Raw genomic sequence first — 20629 nt, 5'->3', positions numbered from 1 at the left:
ACCAAATGAATTAGTGTGTATAATGAAGGACCTTATAGCTTGTAAGACAAATGACAAACTGTGTATCTAATGTTTCTGAAATTAGATGTTTTAAGAGGGAGGCATAAATTGTCCATCTGATATCGAACAGCCAATAACAACCTTAGCTCGAATGTAAATATATATCTAGATGTTTCCTTAAACAATCCCGAACCTTGATAGGTTTTTCACTATTGCTACATAGTATGATGTCACTCTGATGCACATTTGAGAATAAGAATTGCATTTTTTGTAGCGATCATTGAGAGACTTAGCATACGTCGATTGATGTTCGTTGTAACCTCCCTATTTTAGATAATTTAGATGAGTTTGTCTGGTCATTTGGACTCAGAATTATTCTGGTGTAATCCCATCCATTGTATATGCACGTTCCAAAGGGCCATTGGGATTATTGATTTTGGTATGTGGCCGATCCTTTATGCTTGCTCATTTGCTTTTAAACAAGTTTCAGATAGTGACAGGGGTGTTGCTAGGTCTGGAAAAGATGTGTAGCTACGTTAATGTCAGAATGTTTGGAACTCTGGCTAGCTAGCCTTTTGGTTGTAGCCTTTGATATTCTATCCGGGGAACAACTAAAAGATCCGGGGCTATAGCCCCTTAAACCACCCCACCTCCCCCAGCAACACCTTTGAATAGTGATGTTTTAGAGATTGTACCAATGATGAAGCCCACTTCCTGTAAAGGAGATGTTCTTCCCGCCTAATTTATACTACCTTTTGTTCCCTGGGTTGCAGCCTTCATAAACCATTCCTTTCAGGAAGCTTATGTTCTAGAATGTATCAACGAGGCGTGGCTATCTCCCTTGGTAAAACAGGACCACCTTGATCCTAGTGACCCTACTAGCTATAGACCCATAACAAATGTTCCTTATTTGCTGAAGATCATTGATAAAGTGGCTTGTAATTAGTAACAGAGTTTTGTTGAGCAGCAGAAAATTCTTGCCATGGGACAATATGTTTTTTTAACAAAGCACGGTACAGAGACTGCGCTTCTCGATTTGAAATCTAATATAGTCAAAATTATAGATAAAGGGGTTATAGCATTGCTCCTGCTGCTCGACCAGTCCACCGCATTTGATTTGGTAAATCAGAAGATGTTGGCGGACAGGTTGGTCGATATTGGTAAATGTTCAAATTTAGCCACCAAATGGTTCAAATCTTTTCTTGCTCCAAGGATGGCAAGAGTCCCAAGGATGACCACCAGTCACAGCAAGTTCCACTTAATTGTGAGATCCCACAGTGCTCCTGCTTGTTACCATTGTTGTACAATGCTTTTTTCCAGACCATTGTGGGATCTCCTGGATGGTTTGGGTGTAAAGTTTGCAAATTATGCGGATGACACCCAGATCATCCTGGAGTTATCATGGTCATATATTGAAGATCTGGCAAGGGTAATTGAGATCTTTGGTGCTATTAAAATATGGATGGCTATGAATTCAGTTGCTCTAAATGATAAAAAGACTGAGATTTTGGTCTAGGGCACTGATGCTAAACTGAAAAAACATGTATGATTGAAGGTAACATGATCCAGGTTTCAGAACTTGTAAAAACCTTTGGGGGTTATTTTGATCCCCAATTAACCTTGAAGAAGCATGTTTCATATCTAAGCTCCTCCTGTGCTTATATGACTCATCTGCTTTGAAAGATTTGCCCTTACCTATCAGAAAGAAAACAGTGCATTGATTGCAGCCACTAGGATAAACACAAAATTAGACTATTGTAATAGTGTTATGGTTGGGACAACTCAAACCAACCTTAAGAAGCTTCAGGTTATTCAGAACGGGGCAGTCCGTGCCATTTGTGGCATGTAGCAGGGGGCACATATTTTTCAGGCGAGTCGAAAATTGTATTGGCTTTCCCTTCAACAGATAATACATTTTAAGTCTTCCAGCCTTGTATATAAATACTGGGCTGGTGATGCTCCACCTTATCTTAGCTCACGAATTAAGAGAGCGCCTGTTAGTCGCACCCTGCGTTGCCCAACCATGTTATCTATTGAAAAGGATTGGAGGATCCAGCTACCGCACTCACTTAGATCGGTCCCTTCATTTGCACAGTTTAAAAAAAGCCTGAAGACACACCTTTTTGATAAAGGAGCTGATTAAGAATCTGTGAGAATGAAATTAGTTTTCTTTCCTCGTTTTGTTGTTTGTTGTATGCCTTTGTGAGCACACTGAGGCCTGCGGGCTTGCTAGCACAATACAAAAATCCTATAGAATAGAATAGAATATATTATTTTTCAGCATTTCTGTTGCTTCTCTACACACAATTCATTGGCATCAAAGAGACATGTTTTTGAAATGATACCTGGTTGTTACTGGTTGTTATTCAGAGCCTTTTACATCTGTTTTATTTTGATGATCACGTATTTGCTGAATAAGTCTTAATTCTGCTGATGTCATTTCAGAAGTCTCTCTGTCTGTGCTCATGTTCGTTTCCTTTCCAGCTAGTTTGTCCTCCACGAAGTTGAGGCGCGAAAAAAAGATCAGCTGAAAGGTTCACAAGCATACGTCTCTCTTCTTTGTTAGTGGAAGACATGTAGAGGCACTGTATTGACTGGTCGAATGTGCTTCATTATTCCCCAATGTTTGCTCCTAGTTTCTCCACTCTTTCCCTCACATTTAATTTCCTTGACTTAAGATCCTGCATCACCTATTGTAAATGCAGCACATATATAGACAGTCCATGATACACGACTATGTTCAAATAACCAAAATCTTCCCAGACATTATCAGACGGACTATTGAATCGCAAATCACAATGAATAACTCATGATCAATAATCATATAAGCAATATATCTGAATTCTCACTTCCAAATTCTCAAGACTTTATCAAACTACAATTTTACATGATTTAAACCAAATGCTCAATTCACCCTCATCTGTCTCTTTCCACAAAAGCAATCTCTGTCCTTTGTGACATTATTCAGCAGGGACCATCTAACTCAGCACAACAATGCAGTGTATTTATGAGCAGACATCACTGCCATTGTTTTTTCCACAAGCTTTGATTTTTGTAAGGACTCCTATCTTTGCAATATTTCACCTTTTTGAGTGAGATATTTATAGAGAACTATCCCTGTTCTAATGCTGAATGTTATTTTTTATTAAAAATAATATATCAAAACATTAAGGGCTTGATTCACAGAAGCATTTTATAATGGCACAATCCCATTGGAAAACGCTCTATGAATCAGGCTCTAAAGGTGGCCACCTAATTGTCAATTCTGGAGAATTCACAAACAACATTCAACATAAATATAGGCAGCTTGTCTACAGAAAACAAAACAAAATCCGCTTGCTATTGCCTTGTTTATGTTTTCATTCCAATTTGCACAAAGATCCATATATATAGTAATATCCTACTGCATATCTATTATGCATATCCTACTTCAGAGTAGGAGCTTGAACTATACCGATGTACCATCCATAACCTCCTGCCTAACTGCTATGCTTAACCTTGTAACTTAATAAACGACCTTCCTTTTATACTTACTGGCATCCTGAGTGTCCCTGCTCCATGTGATTCACTTACCTGAAGTCCAGGATGCTGACTTTGCATTGTACATATATATATAATTAAATGTAAAGAACTATCCTAGAGAAAATGGGACCTTGTAATATTGCTCGACATGGACAAAAAAAGGACATAGATTTCCATAAACATGAAAGCCGATATGCCACATTATGAATTATGGTTTTCCATCTCAATGCAATCTTCCATTCAAATCAACCAGTGAATCAGTTCTCACATTAAGGTGGGAAATAAATCAGTTCACATAGTTTTCTATGAAACCATCGACTAGTATTGACATCAGAGAAAAGTATTGTCTCAACATTTGGTTGTCTTGTTTTCATACTGATTCATCTCTAAAATGTTGGATACAATCTGTTACCCACTATTGGCTCCTAGTATGTGCATAGATACAAACGTGTTTTGGGGTTTCCTTGGTTCAAATTATTAAAGGAATTGTTTCACAAACTCCCTCACTAGTCCACAGTAATCAGGTCAACCCTTTTAGCAATACAGTTAAATTTGTTCAATAATCAATAGATTTCAATTACTTTATTAACACTGCAGACAAGAATCACACAAGCTTGTAATTTCACATTTCAATTCGGTATGTCCACAGGAAATCCCACATTTTGCAGAAGAGTCTTATTATGGTGAAACTAACCAGGGATTCAATTTCAGTTATGAATCACAAAGCACATACACCTTTTACTATATTCCACCTTTCAGTGATGTAACTTGTAAACAGGGTTCCCACAAAATACATTTATTTGCTATCTAGGTTTTAATCAATTCTTGGGACATTTTTGTAAATGCTCTGGGATTATTGTACACACTTTTCGATTGTCTTTCAAAGGCTCAGAACAGGTACGAATACTCAAGCGATTTTAGGCATCACTGCCAGATTGGCACTTCCATTTAGTCTGTCCACTTGCTCCCAAATTCCTTCTCTGGTAAACTAGTAATGTCCTGTGTGATGCCCTGCATTCAGTCCCATCTGGAAAAGCCCTTCTTAAGGAGAATGGTCAGTGTATACTTCCAGTTGGATCCCTAATCATCTTTTCCCCTGTTAAACAGGCTGTCTTGCTTTTCTGATTTCTAAATCCCCTCTCTTCCTGTGTTTTGAGTTTGAATTGCCAGAAAACTCCACCCATGCAGATTTGGCACATACATTTTTGGGATTGGACAGGCTCTGCGATAGGTTCCCTTCACGTACTCATGACCACTAGACTCCTCACCAAATGTTCTTTCTGTCATAAGGAGACGTGTTAGCTATGACCATATTCTCCCCTTAGGAATGTGAAATCAAAACAAATTGGAATGGAATTTTTATTCCATTTATAATTGTCAGTATGGACCTGTGCCAATAACAAAAAATATATATTCAGATTAGCACGGATATTCTGAATCCAGAGACATCATTTAGGTTTTTGTAAAAGCATGCATAACACCAGAATTAAAATATGCAGATGTTTTCCTAATTCATGCATTTTAAGAAAGGCTTTTTATATGCATGTGGCCCTTGCTGTTCTGCTGAATTCAGATGACTTTTTCAAATCAGATAAATGGCTATAAATTTGCATTAGGTCAGCACATTTTCCTGTACACTTTAGCTAGAATTAGTTGTGTTATTAGGGTCCCGGAATCAACAGTATGATCTGCTGTCATAAACAAAGATTCTGTTATGAAACTGCTTTAACGTAACAGGCACATTTTTCATGAGGCCTTACTGCTCTTCTATGGTTGGAGGTTAGGGTCTTTGTAGACATCTTCTCATTTGAAGTTGCCATTACTGTCTGAAAATTCATTCATCAATCTCTTATCAGGGTGGCCTTCCAAATAAGGTTACAAATATAGAACCCAGATTCTGGAACAGATTTCGGATTTTTTCATATTTTGAACACAGGACTTTGCCCTTAGAAAACACAGATGTGCCCGTTAACTCGGAACAAAGTGATTGATAATGTATTGGATAATTCCTGGTTTACAGAAAGCTGACACTTGCATACATATAAAGTTTAGTTTTCAAAGAAATTTTACAATTCCGTTATTACATGTAAAAAGAACATGGTCGGTCATTTTTTTACTGATAATTGCCATAACATGCCTACCCACATTTTAAACTTGATCTATATGAAAACATTCCTTTTCCGAATTGTACAAAGGGCTAATGGTGATAATCCATAATTAACAATGCATTGTTACAATAAGTTATAGTAGATCTCACATTATCTGACTCTGGTGATTTAATAGTATATACAATGTACATTGCAGAAGCTTCCCAGAATGTTCATTTTACCTGCACCATGAGGTACATGTGAACTGCACTTGTCACAATAGCCTATAGCGAAAAGGTAGTGGGTCTCTTTGAATAAGGTTCCTGAGCACTGATGTCTCAGGGTAAATGGATAGAGGAAAGAAACATAAGCCTGATCCTCCCAGCAGATTTCATCAATTAAATTTACATGTCCAAGGACAAGGGCTTGGGGTTTTGGTACAGGTTTGGGAGGAGGCTCCACCATGTCTCAGTAACTATAGGGTAGTAAAAGACATAAGTCTCCTGAGTACAAGATGCACTGAATGCTCCTAGTTACCCCCCACATCATGTCCTTAGTGGCCTAGATTACTCTATTTGCATGATGGTGTCACCTCTACCTTAATTGAATTGGCCACCACAAGGGTCTAGGGGATTCTGTGGCACAACAACATAGATATTTGATCGAGCACAGCTGTGTTCACTTTCAGAGTCCACCCATGACCCATACCTACTAGGCCAGATACCTTCTGTAAAAAGAATCACAAGTAACACCAGATATGTTCTGGTCTCATCAATGAGGTGTAGATCCCTAGGCCAGGCAGTGTTGGAAATTCTTCTCACCTGGAGTGACATTTGCACAACTGAAGGTTGATGGATGGGATGTTTTGAATTGATCATAAGCTCTGCCATTGACAAGAACTGTGCCAGCATATGCCCCATGAACAGTAACTCACTACAGTCCAACCTCTTCTCAATGGCTGCCCATTGAACCTCGAAGACATGGTTGAGAAACATATGTGTAAATGGAAACTTTCACTGGGAAATGGCAGGGCGCATGAGCCCTTTTCCGTGATGCATCAGCCTGTCTCTCCACTGCATCGGTATGTCCAGCCATACTGGGAAGCAGTGAGCCCTCTTTTATGATAATGGCATAATTATACTCACAATGCATTCTGTCTTGCTCTTTCTACTCTGTTTAGTTTACTTCCTGTAGGACTGGCTGTCAAGATGCCAAAGGTGTCTGAAATGATCTTAGATGGACCGTCTTTGAGGGTGAAGTCTTCTCTTCCTCAGGGAAACCCAAGCAGGTCTTGGCATGGAGGTGCACATCCTTCTGTACAGAATCTAGCTCAAATATGGTACTGGCCTTATTTATGATCACTGCTGGCAAGTACCCATTCATCATTACTTTTCATGCAAGGCTGTATCAGTGTTTTATGATGTAGTTTGGAAATGTTTGAACAGCTGGAGAGCCAGAAAATCCACTACACCATGGCCCTGTGGACCACTGGACATACAATATTTCCCTGCCAGCTGAGAGGTGTGTTGATCCTTAAATAATCTTAGAGGGCACAGGTGCATGCAGTTTGGCACAAGGTCACTTTGTCTATGCAATGCTTTGAAAACAGAGACACCAGAGAGTTTCCATCCGGGAGAACATTAAGAGGGTGATGAAAATGTTGCTAAGACCATGGCACCAATAGCTGGGCTTTGTTGCTGCTGACCATGGATCGTATTTACTTGCTTCCCTAGAAATTGGCAAGACCATGCAAGTTCCTTACTTTATGCAAGCCCTTCACTGTTTGATTATATGCATTATCAGCAAATGCCAGCATGTGATGGGCACCTAGTGGCCAGTAGAACAGCTCACCCTTCCGCCTGGCCTGCACTTCAAGAAATGTACTGCACACGTTGCAAGTGGGCCACAAGTTGCCACAACACCACTTAAAGATTGCAATTGCCACTGACTGGAATTCTACTTTTCACAACATGGTCCGCCAACTAAGTGCACAATCTAATGCCGTCACTGATTATTGCAAGAGTCCCAGTCCAACATTGGATAGGCACTTCTTTGCACCATGCTAGCAGCAGCTAGTATCTAATGTCTGTTTTGTGCTACAGCCTTTAATAGATGCCAACAAGCATGGTAGTAGGTACAGCATCAATCAGTGAGGTACTACCACTGGTGTAATTATAATTATCTTACAATTATAATTGTTTTTTTTTTCTTTATAACATGCTTAATACCGAAAGCGCTGACCCGGGATTCGAACATGTGCTGCTCTGCGTTGTCTTGTTTCCAAGATGAGCACATTGCCACTGAGCTATACTACCTGACCCTGCTACAACCCTATCTATCCAGCATGAGATAGGCCCATAATGTGGCTGGTTAGGTAGGTACAGTGCAGATGCAGAGGGATATGCACTCAACTCTGCATGCAGGCCGAAGCATTGCTCCCAAAAGGATAACACTGAACAGCTCCAGGCCTTATTTCCTGAACCACAGTTTGGGATTAAAGGGGCTGCTCTTCAGGCACATGAGAACTTTGAGAACTCAGAATGAGACACTGCTCGGATTTGAAAAGAGGCACTGATGCAGTTGGCGAAAATGCAGTTGCACGTTGAACAGTCAGGAAGAAAATGCAACCCCCGCTGTGCTCGACACACCACCACCAGAACATCAAAAACCTTGTCATCTTCACCATCAGGGATTGCATTGCTCTTGTTGACCCACCTACTTGAACACCATTACTGTAGTGGTGGGCATGAGATGGGCACAATGTGGATGGGTCTAAAAGAACATACTGAGGACCTTCAGCTGTTCAAACAGGCATACATAACTTCTTGATGCACTTCACACAAGTAGGGATGATTATCCACTACAGTACTGAGTCAGCAAGGTCATTCAGTAAGCGGTCAGCCTGTAAGGGTTATTTTAGAATCCCTAAGCTGCCCCTGTGTCAGTGTATGGCATAAGCTATTCTTGAGTGATGCAAGAGCAATTGTATCGGAGAGCAGGTAAAGCCTGTCAGTGTCACATTTTAAACAGATAACATTCAATAAAAGAACCAGCACTGCATTGAGGACGTTTATGTCAAGGCATCTTACCTAAGAGCAATACAGCAGCTCCAATGATGAAAACGTGTTTACTACCGCAATTCACACACTGAAACGTGGAAAAATATTGCTTTAGGAATTGGCTGTTGGTGTGGTAGAGGTGTGACAGTTACATCATGACAATAAGCCATTAATGTATACTATCTACTCTCATGTTCCTAATTCCTGCTCCTAGCATTTGCTCAAGCTATTTTAAAACCACTTTAGAGGTTGGCGAGGTTGACAGATAGTGGTGTGCTAGAAGGAGGATGGTGAGAGATAGGAGCAGCAAGGCTTTGTGCGGTGCTAGTATGGAAGGCATGTCAGTCTTTTCCCTCTTGCTCAGCTTAGTGGTGCTTGTTGAAGTGATGGACACACAGGTCAGTTTCCAGAGCATCTTGGTCTGTAGTGTCTCCCAGCCCACCCGCAGTGGCAGATTTAAGGCAAAGGGCCCCGTGGGCAGCACCTGACAGAGGGCCCTAGGTGGGCGGGTCATGGAGGCGGAGCTTAGGGTGGGCGGAGTTAATTGAGGTAACAAGTGCACAATGGCAAACTTTAGGGACAAAAGCTATTTTTTATGAAGTTGTCTTTATTACAGTTGCCTAGGCAACTTTTGTTATAAAATAAAATCATCTACTCTCGACACACTAAACTCTAGTTAATGATCATTATTGGTTATTTTGTCAACCATTATATATAGACATATTCACATACAATAATCGCCCAACCAAAGTTGCCACTGATTTATCAACCTCAGAAGGATGAAAGGCTGAAGTCTCAAGTAACAGTGCTTTGAGGATATTGGGTCAGTTACGCTCCACAAACGGGGGCCTTGGAGAGGCAGGGGGGCATGGAGACACAAACGGGGGCCTTGGGGAGGCAGGGGGGCATGGAGACACAAACGGGGGCCTTGGGGAGAGGCAGGGGGGCATGGAGACACAAACGGGGGCCTTGGAGAGGCAGGGGGGCATGGAGACACAAACGGGGGCCTTGGGGAGGCAGGGGGGCATGGAGACACAAACGGGGGCCTTGGGGAGGCAGGGGGGCATGGAGACACAAACGGGGGCCTTGGAGAGGCAGGGGGGCATGGAGACACAAACGGGGGCCTTGGGGAGGCAGGGGGGCATGGAGACACAAACGGGGGCCTTGGAGAGGCAGGGGGGCATGGAGACACAAACGGGGGCCTTGGGGAGGCAGGGGGGCATGGAGACACAAACGGGGGCCTTGGGGAGGCAGGGGGGCATGGAGACACAAACGGGGGCCTTGGAGAGGCAGGGGGGCATGGAGACACAAACGGGGGCCTTGGGGAGGCAGGGGGGCATGGAGACACAAACGGGGGCCTTGGGGAGGCAGGGGGGCATGGAGACACAAACGGGGGCCTTGGGGAGGCAGGGGGGCATGGAGACACAAACGGGGGCCTTGGAGAGGCAGGGGGGCATGGAGACACAAACGGGGGCCTTGGGGAGGCAGGGGGGCATGGAGACACAAACGGGGGCCTTGGGGAGAGGCAGGGGGGCATGGAGACACAAACGGGGGCCTTGGAGAGGCAGGGGGGCATGGAGACACAAACGGGGGCCTTGGGGAGGCAGGGGGGCATGGAGACACAAACGGGGGCCTTGGGGAGGCAGGGGGGCATGGAGACACAAACGGGGGCCTTGGGGAGGCAGGGGGGCATGGAGACACAAACGGGGGCCTTGGGGAGGCAGGGGGGCATGGAGACACAAACGGGGGCCTTGGAGAGGCAGGGGGGCATGGAGACACAAACGGGGGCCTTGGGGAGGCAGGGGGGCATGGAGACACAAACGGGGGCCTTGGGGAGGCAGGGGGGCATGGAGACACAAACGGGGGCCTTGGAGAGGCAGGGGGGCATGGAGACACAAACGGGGGCCTTGGGGAGGCAGGGGGGGCATGGAGACACAAACGGGGACCTTGGGGAGGGAGGGGGGCATGGAGACACAAACGGGGGCCTTGGGGAGGGAGGGGGCATGGAGACACAAACGGGGGCCTTGGGGAGGGAGGGGGGCATGGAGACACAAACGGGGGCCCTGGGGAGGGAGGGGGGCATGGAGACACTCACGGGGGGCTGGGGCAGGAGGGGAGCATGGTCCATGGAGACAGTCACGGGAGCATGGAGACACAAATCCCCACAATAGCTAAACTTACCCGTTGTTTCAGTAGGCAGGAGACAGCAAACAGCAAACACCACTCGACAGCCTCGACTCGAGCAGCACCTTCTCTTCTCAGCTGGGCCCGGGCAATGGAGATTACTTCTTTTTCCTCGTGGGATCACACCGCCGGCACATAACACTGCGTCACTGAGTGTTAAAATGAAAGGGCCCTGTTCTGTGGAAGGGGCGGGGCCCTGTTGTGTGGAAGGGGCGGGCAAGGGGCGGGCCCTGTTGTGTGGAAGGGGCGGGCCCTGTTGTGTGGAAGGGCCGGGGGGGGCCCGGGGCGGGGGGGGGGGCCCGGTCGCCTTTTGTTTGCCTAGCGACCGTTAGATCCGCCTCTGCCGCCAACCATGAAACCACAATGGAAGCAATGTGAGCCTACATGCGGTAACACAGACTCATGCTGACAGCTGTATCTGACACTGCAAACCTCTTCATCATAGGGCGTGTGGGGAGCTAGCCGAGGTAGCAGAGGCCTAGAAGCTGCAGCCAGTGTTTTGCTGGCTGCGGTTGAGCCTCTAACAAATGCTGCCATTCTTTGGTCATAGTGGAGACCAACCTGCATTTCCTGACTTACCGGGAGATGCTTCCTCTGCACAACTGAAGGAAATGACTTTGGAAGCGGGGAAGCAAATGGAACATGCCAATAATATGTCGGTTCATGCCTCCGCAAAATGTGTTTACACTTTTCAGTTGTGCTCAATAAATAATACTTTGGCTCATTACGAGTATGGCGGTGCGTGAAGGAATTGGCGCTAACAGAATGACTGCCACTTTTCCCGCTCTGCCATACTATGAGTTTGGCCCTGAAGTGGGGGATTTACTTACAGCATCATTCCGAAAGGTAAATCCTCCCACTTTCCACCGGTTATCAGCAAAGTCAGTTGAAATACTTCAGCTGTAATTCCACAGGTGGTAATCCACCAACAATGCCCCATAGAGTCCAATGGACTCTCACAATATGACGATTACGTCCACCACCGCCACTTGTTATCCGGCAGTAATTCTGCCGGACCAAGTGGCAAAAACAGTAATTCCGTTGGGTGGTATTCTGGCAAATTTACCACTGGAATACCACCCAGCTCATAATGAGCCCCACATTTCTTGGCCTTCTGCATTGACTTATTCGGAGGTTGCGACACAACTGAACAAACCATTGCCTGTACCTTGCCCTCAGGCAGGGGAAGTAGTGCCACATCCAGAAGGGCCGCATGCCGTTTTGTTTGTCTCCTACTCTAGCCCACCATTCACTCTGCAGAGGACGAGAGCCCCCAGATTCAGATCCATCAGCCTCCGTCTACTCCTCCTCCTCTGGCTCCCATTACTTCTCTTCCTGCTCCTCTCCTCCTCCTCATCGGCCTCATCTTGTTGCTTACTGTTCCATCACCTTGTCTGCAATCTACTGCCCCTCAATGTCTGCCTCCTTGTGCTCTACCTCCTCCTGCCCCTCAATGTCTGCCTCCTTGTGCTCTACCTCCTGCTGCCTCTCAATTGTTGCCCTCACCTCACTGTAAATTCGGTCTAGACCTATTGCTATCTTATCTACATCCCCTAACCCTAACCCTCTCACCATATGCCACCCCCTTCTCCCAAAAACAGTTTGACTTTGCAATACAATGAAGGAAAACATTTACAGATATTAGTGAAGTTTGCCTCTAGCTAATTGGATACTCAGACATTGAGAAGCATTTCATCCTGATTAAAAGTTGAAGGCTATTTTTATTTTCAAAATTATTATACACTTACGTTGTCCCTAAGTGAAACTCATAAGTCATTGTTATTTATTTTGAAGTTTAAGAAGAATGCATTTTGAAGTGACTATATCATCTATACTTGACGACCAGTCAATAGCTTGTCTATAAAACGTGAATGAGAACCGATCCAGTAAAGACGTATTGGCTCATTACAAGTTGGGTGCTATTCCACCCAACAGAATTCCCGTTACCACCACTTGGTCCTGCGGAATTGTCGCCAGATTACATATGGCGGTGCCAGAGTTAATCCCCATTTTTTGAGAGTCAATTACACTCTATGGCAATTTTTGGCAGAATGTTTGCTGGCAGAATTACCGCCGCAATAACTCCTCCAATTTTGCCGATTTTCAGCAGAAAGTGGGGGGATTTGCCTCCGGCCAGATGGGCCACTCCAGGGCCATACTCGTAGTATGGCAGAGCAGGAAAAGTAGCAGCAATTCAGTTGCCGCCAATTTTATTTCGTGCACCACCATACCCGTAATGAGCCAGATAGTCTTAGCTAACCAGTATCTGATGAAGGCATTCGGATAAGAACCCGATTCATCTTGAAAATTATCCAGGTTTCAGAAGGGGGACGAATAAAGCCCCATCGTCTGCCTGCCACTTCTGCATGTGCAGGGCACTCTCTACACTCGTATTACCTCAGGGGATTGGCAAACACTTCCTGGGTCAGCACTACTTCCTAATATGCTGAATCAATGCCCCGACCTTTACTTCATAGTCTCAGAATAACATCTTTTTCTCGAAGGACGAGATCCAAAATCTGATTCATTATTTTTGAGATAGCATTTGAGTTTTTCTGTCAAAACTCCAGTTCAGACTTTAAATATGATTTCAGTTCACATTAAACCAAGAGTTGCAGGATAAAGCAATTTGAAAGAAGTGTGGTTTTCTTCTGTGTTGGAGATAAAAGTAAGAATTGCTTCTTTGATGTTCAAAAGTACCATTTTGGCCAATTTCCCCTTGTGACAAAGATTGGAAAAAAGGTAAGGGAGAATAAACGAAAGGGGTGGAAGTGGTAAGAGGGCTAGCTCTAGGGAAGGCATTTGGGTTATTATAGGAAAAGGAAAGAAGGAAGAATAAGTCTAAGTTCACTGGAATACTGCCTAACAGAATTCATGTTAACACCACCGCAGGATTAGAAGTGATGGTAGGGCGGTATGGATCCCCATTTTTGGAGTCAATAGGACACCATGGGGATTTCGGCGGGATTACCACCGACGGTAATGCCGCCATGGTAATTCTGCCCTTTTTGGCAATAGGGAAGAAGTTTTGCCTCCAACTTTTAGTTGGAGATAATCCTACATCTAGTTTGGAGGTGCAGTAATTTGGCGGTAAAGTGTTGGTAACGGAATTATCACCACATTACCACAGTTTTTACTGCACCACCATACTCATAATGAGTAACAAAGTGGGGTTAGCAAGGGCTTGGTGGAAAAAAGGAAAGCAGGGGAATTCAAACGAGAGGATAGAAAGAGAAACGAGGGGACGTAGAACAGCAGATGGATGAGAAGGTGGGTGGTTGAGGAGGGGGTACGTGGAGGAGGGGGGATTCAATTGGGAAAAACACATTTTCTAGCCATGCGAAATGTCAAAATGTAGCTTTCAAACAAGGTGGGTTGTCATAATTAAATGTTATCTGGTGGATAACTGGCCACTTTTCTTGCACCGAACACGTCCATTCTTGATACCTGTGAGAAGTCACTGAACCCAGAAACCCTTACCAGAGAAGGCTGAGTCTTTTGGGGTTCACACCTACAGTCTTAAAATCCTTGATTTCACATGTAATCCTTGGCTCGACAAGTAGGGAAGAAATGCTGTCTGCAAACACTGAATGATGCATAGAAACCAGAATGAGATCCGACCAGACGACCATATAATGACATAGTCGTGTAAAGCCAGGCAGGGTGCACAGAGGTTCCCCTGGAGGCCTGGCGGCAAGGCTATGTGAAGCCAATGGTTTCCCAGTGTGCCTGCACTGCCATTCTTAGTGCAGCCGTCTGTCTGCCTGATAAGAGGTCCTGCCGATAGATTAAGACACATATAGCTTTGCAACGGCACATGACGTTCTTAAGCTGCTTTAATAAAAAAAATGTAAGATTCTTGGAATCGATTATAGCCAGTGGCTGCATCTCACTTTCCAAACCCTCCAAATCTGAATGGCTATTGGCCAGAACATGATCGAGGACTAGGGGTGCGAGGGTAAAGGAGATGAGGGTTAAGAAGCTGGACAATCCAATTGAGAAGGGTCTTTGGAATGGTTTGGGTTTGCAAACCCAGGCATTATTTATTTATTTATTTATAGAGCACACCTAACCCAAAGTTATCTGGGCGCATTGCTTAAAGAGTACAATATGGTTACATACTGAGAGAAATCACGACATTAGCATGTCATTGTGATACAGGTAGAGGCACAAGTATAGACAAACATCTTCCATTATGAATCAAAAGGTCATCTTGAGCAAAGAGCCAGGTTTTTACTTTTTTCCTGAAAATCCAGAAGGACGGTTCCGCTCTTCGTGCAGTAGGCAAGGAGTTCCAGAGTCTGGCCGCTAGTACTGGGAAACTGTTGCATCAGATGGAGTTATTCCTCTGTGCGTGTGATGGAATAGGTAGCAACCTCATATCTTCTTTTGCAATCACTGATCAGCTTCACATAGTGTGTGATTTATTGACTAAGAAAATCAGGCACTCTGGCCTAACTTTGATGGGAGTTATTGACATTTTGTGTTTATTCGTGATGTCTTTTTTTAGGCCTCAACCTTGTATTTCTTGAAAATTAATTCAGAAAGGTTGTGTAAATTATTGGATTGGTAAAATACATGTATTGATTTTTTTTTAAACATGTGATACTTGCATCCCGGAACACCATTGGTAAAGTTCAAGCCTCGAGTACAGCCTGCGCTATCATTGGTGAGCCAAGGGTAACTTATGACCAAGCTTTGTTTTATGCCTCCGGCCATTTTTCTGCCACTGACCGAATGCCATTTTCTCCCAAAAAACATACAGCCACTGGGGGCCCAACTTGCCGAAAACAAAAATAGTACAAGAGATACAGAGGGGTGATTGAACATCATTTTTTATGTTAAATTGTTTAGTCAGTGCACTGACACCACACCCAGTGGCTTCCTAGTGATATTGAACTATCCTGAAAACAATGTATTCTAGTAAACAAATAAAGAAAATAGGAAGGTGCTCTGCACTTAAGGGGCGCTGTTTTACTTCTCAGAGCAATTAGAAATGAGTGGCAAATTTGGCAGCACCCACCAACAAGCCTTGAAAAAAAAGCCAACAGGGCTGGCCTTTGCTAATGTCCATTGCACATTGCACATGGCATGCATAGGCATTGGAAGCCAGGAGGAGAGAACAGAAGTGTGTGGAAGGATGAGAGTTTGGCACAGTGAGAAAGAGAGAGAAAGACTCGGTGAGCAAGTAAGGATGCCAGTGAGGGACACCTGAGGTGTGATACGGGAGGCTGATAGTGGCATTGTAAAACTAAGTGTGAGCGTCAGAGAGGGGGAATCGGAGGAACAAATAGGGGTGCAAGGAAAGGAGAAGATGGGGTGAGAAGGCAAGCATGGATGCATGCAAGGGTGCAAGTGAGATAGCATGAGGGAGGGTGCGAGAGAGAGCATACGTAATAACTCCAGTTGATGCCAGTCACCAACAGTACAATGGAGCATTTTGCAACTCACTTTTAGGCTGATGAACTTGACATTTACGTAAAAGGAATGCCTTGGAATGGCTTCCAAATGAGAGTTCTCGAAAAAGTAATTTAGGTGGCTGGATGGATGGATGAATGAATGAACACCTCAAGAATATCCAAATGGAGATCTTTCTTTTTGCACACTTGAGTGGACGTTCCTATACATAATTACAATCTACTCACCTGGTAACTTCAATCACAATGATCGAAGCAATCTTAAGAATTCAGTGCTTGAAACCCACGGTGCAACAACCTATGCGCCAGTTTCAACAAGTACTGCCCTTCCATTACTCTTCCCTTTATTCCCAATCAGGCTGGCAGAGGTAAGCACTGCCAGATGGTAAATATTGCAGAAAGAGAAATAGATGGGGCCACTATAGACAAACACAACTGTGAGCAGGTAGCCCAGGGAAATACAATGTATATGTCTAATTATCAGAATCCAGTGTTCTACAACATGTCTGTTGCATTAAAGTAGAAGAAAGCAAAGCCATGGAATAGTTCTCCTTAGGTTCTCCCAGTCCTCTCCATGTTGCGGGGTCCTAGTTTGGGGGCCGCCCATCACTACTCCTTTGGAAATGGGGAAAAAATAAAACCATGAATTTTTACGACAACTGCATGCCTTTATACAAACTATAGAGAATCCAGCGAATTGTGTGCTTTGTGTGAGTGTTGTGTTTTCTGTGGAGAAACTGCGGGGCAAAGTGTGCCCTCATGTGCTGAAGGCAGGATTCAAATTCAGAATGAGGTGCTGTGCCATCTTGTTTCCTCAGCCCTGCCACGGCATTAATGCCCATTAGCCATGTGCTCAATTATCCTCATTTTTTCTTCATGCCCCATTTTTCTTCAAATAGATATATGTATTCATTGCATATTCCTTCTTAAAACTGGAATTACATCCCAAAACAACCACTTGAAGCAGTGTGTGTTCCTTCCTTTACCACTACCCTTCACTTACTGTCACACGCTACCCTAGTTTTCCCCTTACAAAATGTGTCCTCCATGGTACTGAAGGATGCAGCCATTGATTGATTGATTGATATTTTATTTCTATCGCGCTCGTACACAAGTGTTTCAGAGCGCAACAAGGCAAGGGAGGGGAACAGGGGAGAACAAAACAGCAATCTTACTAGGCCCAGTGACATTGAGAACGCGCAAGTGCATGGGAGAGGGGGGAGGGGAAAAGTGCATGGAAGGGGGGAGAGGTGGAAAGTGCGAAGCAGAGGAGAAACAGATAAATAACAATAAATAAATAATAAAGGCAACAAACAGTGGTAATGCATCCAGCAATTTGTGCTAGGTTTAAGGCAGCAGACAGGGTAGGTCTGATAAGTGCAGGAAGAAAAAGGGGGGGGGCTGTATGGGTACAGATACAGACCCCAGTGCAAGGGGTGGCCCGGAGGCAGTGCAGGAGGGTGGCAGGATGAGCAGGTACCTGGGCCCAAAAGACAGAGGGTGGCCAGGTGCACGGTGCCAAGAGAGAACAGATCAGCAGGGGAGAGGGGGAGCGAAGGCAGAAGAAAAGAGGAAGGTCTTGAGGTGCTTCAGGAAACGGAGATGGTTCTCCTCAAGTTTTAGAGTGGCAGGGAGGCTGTTCCAGAGGGAGGCCCCAGCCGAAGACAGAGATCTACCCCCAGCGCGTTTCTAAGAAAAACGACTGACCCTGAGTGAGTTGGAGGTAGAGGAGCGAAGAGCTCGAGAGGGGAGGTATTTGCGGAGGGATAGCTGAAGGTATTTTGGACCCAGGCCCCAGAAAGCCTTGTGGACAATGCATAGGGTTTTGAATTTAATCCTTGCATCCACTGGGAGCCAGTGGAGAGATTTCAGAGCTGGAGAGATACAATCCCTGGGCTTGAGGCCAAGGACAAGTCTTGCAGTCCTGTTCTGGATTAGTTGCAGAGGGCGGAGAGTAGAGGCAGGTAGATTTAGAAAGAGGCTGTTACAATAGTCCAAGCTAGAGAGAACCAGAGCTTGAGATACCATGAGCTTCTGGTGGAAGGAGAGGAAAGGCAGAGTACCTCTGAGGAGGTGCAGTCGGAAATTTGACTTTTTAGAGACCTCAGAGACGTGGGCGGAGAAGGAAAGGGTGGAGTCAAAGATGACCCCAAGGTTCTTAGCCTCGCAGGTGGGGGTAGGAAGAGGGCCAAGGGAGGCCAGCCAGAGAGTGAGGGGAAAGGATGGTGAAGGTGTGCCGATGAGGAGGCTCTCCAACTTGCTGGCATTCAGACAAAGATCATTGGTGGCACACCAATCTTTAATGGCAGTTAGGCAATCAGAGATGAGAGAGGGAGAGGAGGTGGCATAGGGCAGCTTGAAAAGGAGTTGAGTGTCGTCAGCGTAGCACTGGAAATTTGAGCAGAGAATGGCAATGCAGTGGGCGAGAGTTGCTAGGTATTGGTTGAAAAGCCAGGGCGAGAGGTTAGACCCCTGGGGAACACCAAAGGTAGAGAGGAAGATAGATGAAAGGAAGGATCCAAGTTGGACCTGGGAGGGTTGATCTGAGAGGAAAGAGGTCAGCCAGGCCAGAGCCTGATCAATGATACCCAGGTTTTCACAGAGACGGTTGAGCAGGATGGTATGGTTGACCGTGTCGAAGGCAGAAGAGAGATCGAGGAGGATGAGGACAGATGGAATGTTAGAGTCAAGGTTGGTGAGCAGATCTTCACGGATGTTTAGGAGAGCAGTTTCCGTGCTTCTGGCAGCTCTGAAGCCAGACTGGTGGTCATGGAGACAGCCAACAGAATTGGAATCTAGGTTAAGCTGAGAGATGGCCAACTTTTCCAGGAGTTTGCCAAGAAAAGGAGTTATGGAAATTGGGCGATAGTTAGCTGGACAAGAAGGATCAGCTGTGGGTTTCTTGAGAAGAGGATGCACAAAGGAGTGCTTCAGAGGGGAGGGGAAGGATCCAGAGGCAAAGGAGTGGTTGCAAACATCAGCAAGGGCTGGAGCGAGGGTGTTAATGTGGTCCTTGATGGTTTTAGAGGAACAGGGATGAACCTGTTTTGAAGAGGCTTTCATAGATCGGACTTGTCTAGCAACCTCGTCAGGGGTGAAAAGAGGAAAGGACGAGAAGGGTGGTGGGAGGGTGGCTAAAGGATGGTCAGCAAGCACAGATGGAGAGGGAAGAGGAGGAGTGTGGCTGGAGAGGGTGGACAGGATGTCCTGGGTTTTTTAAATGAAGTGAGAGGCAAGGGCATTGCAAAGAGCCTGGGAGGCAACAGGAGGGGTAGAGACTGCAGCAGGGTTGGCCACCTCCTTGCAGATTTTAAAGAGTTTGGCCGAGTTGTTAGATGCCGCAGAGTAACGAGCTTGAATGTGGACTCTGTTCTTGGTGAGGACAGAGAGTCGGTATTGTCTTTGTAGCAGGCGACAGGCCAGTTTGTCAGAGGATGAACAGGAAGTCCTTCATTTCCTCTCAGCTGCCCTACACTTACGTTTAAGTGTAGCTAGGTCAGAGTCATACCAGGAATTGCACTTGGCTTTGGACTTCAAACGGATCCTCATGACAGGGGCAAGAGCATCAAGCGTATCAGAAATTGAAGAGTAGAGCAGAGACAGGGCTGTATCAGGATGAGAGACAGCCAAACATGGAGGGGGGGAGAGAAAGTGGTGGCAAAAGCCTCAACTGACACACACTTCATGGGCCGGATGTCCAAGAAGGTAGGTGGCAGTGTTGGGGTAGGTTTGGCTTGGGGGGAAGAGAGGGAGAGATGAGATGAGAGGAGGGAGTGATCGCTCCAGGAGAGAGGAGTGGTCAGAGGGATGGAGAGGGGGAGGTCAGAGGAGATCAAGACATCGAGTGTGTGCCCTGCAGAGTGAGTCGGGCCAGAGGGGAGGATAGGTCTGAGTGGGAATGATAGAGGCAGGAATCCACTCAGGAAAGATCAGGGCTACCCCCCACCGGACCGGGAGGATCTGGGTGCTGAGAGGATCTTGTTGCCATCAGAGAGGAGAGTGTCAAAGCTCGTGACTGAGCTGGCCGTGAACCATGTCTCAGTAAGACTCAGGACATCAAGGTCTAGTTCTTCAAGGAGGTGGCAGATGTCAGAGGAGTGTTTGGCGGCAGAGCGAGAGTTGAGAGTGGCAATATGAAGAAGGTTGCCAGCCTTAAAAGACCTTCCGGGGAGGTGTACAGATCAGAGGTAAGCCCTGTGGAGGAGAAAGAGCCCTCGGAGGGGCAGAGGAGGAGGAGGAAGAGGAGGAGAGCGAGGGCAAGGTAGCCAAGGGGGGAGAGGATGGGACAGCAGGAGATGAAAGGAAATTGTTGAGGTGAGGGAAGCGCCTATCAAAGAGGAGGAGATTGGCCTGAGGGCCT

Source organism: Ambystoma mexicanum, chromosome 5p (assembly GCF_040938575.1).
Source record: "Ambystoma mexicanum isolate Mex_15411 chromosome 5p, UKY_AmexF1_1, whole genome shotgun sequence".
Taxonomy (NCBI): Eukaryota; Metazoa; Chordata; class Amphibia; order Caudata; family Ambystomatidae; genus Ambystoma; species Ambystoma mexicanum.
This window is presented reverse-complemented; position numbering follows the sequence as displayed.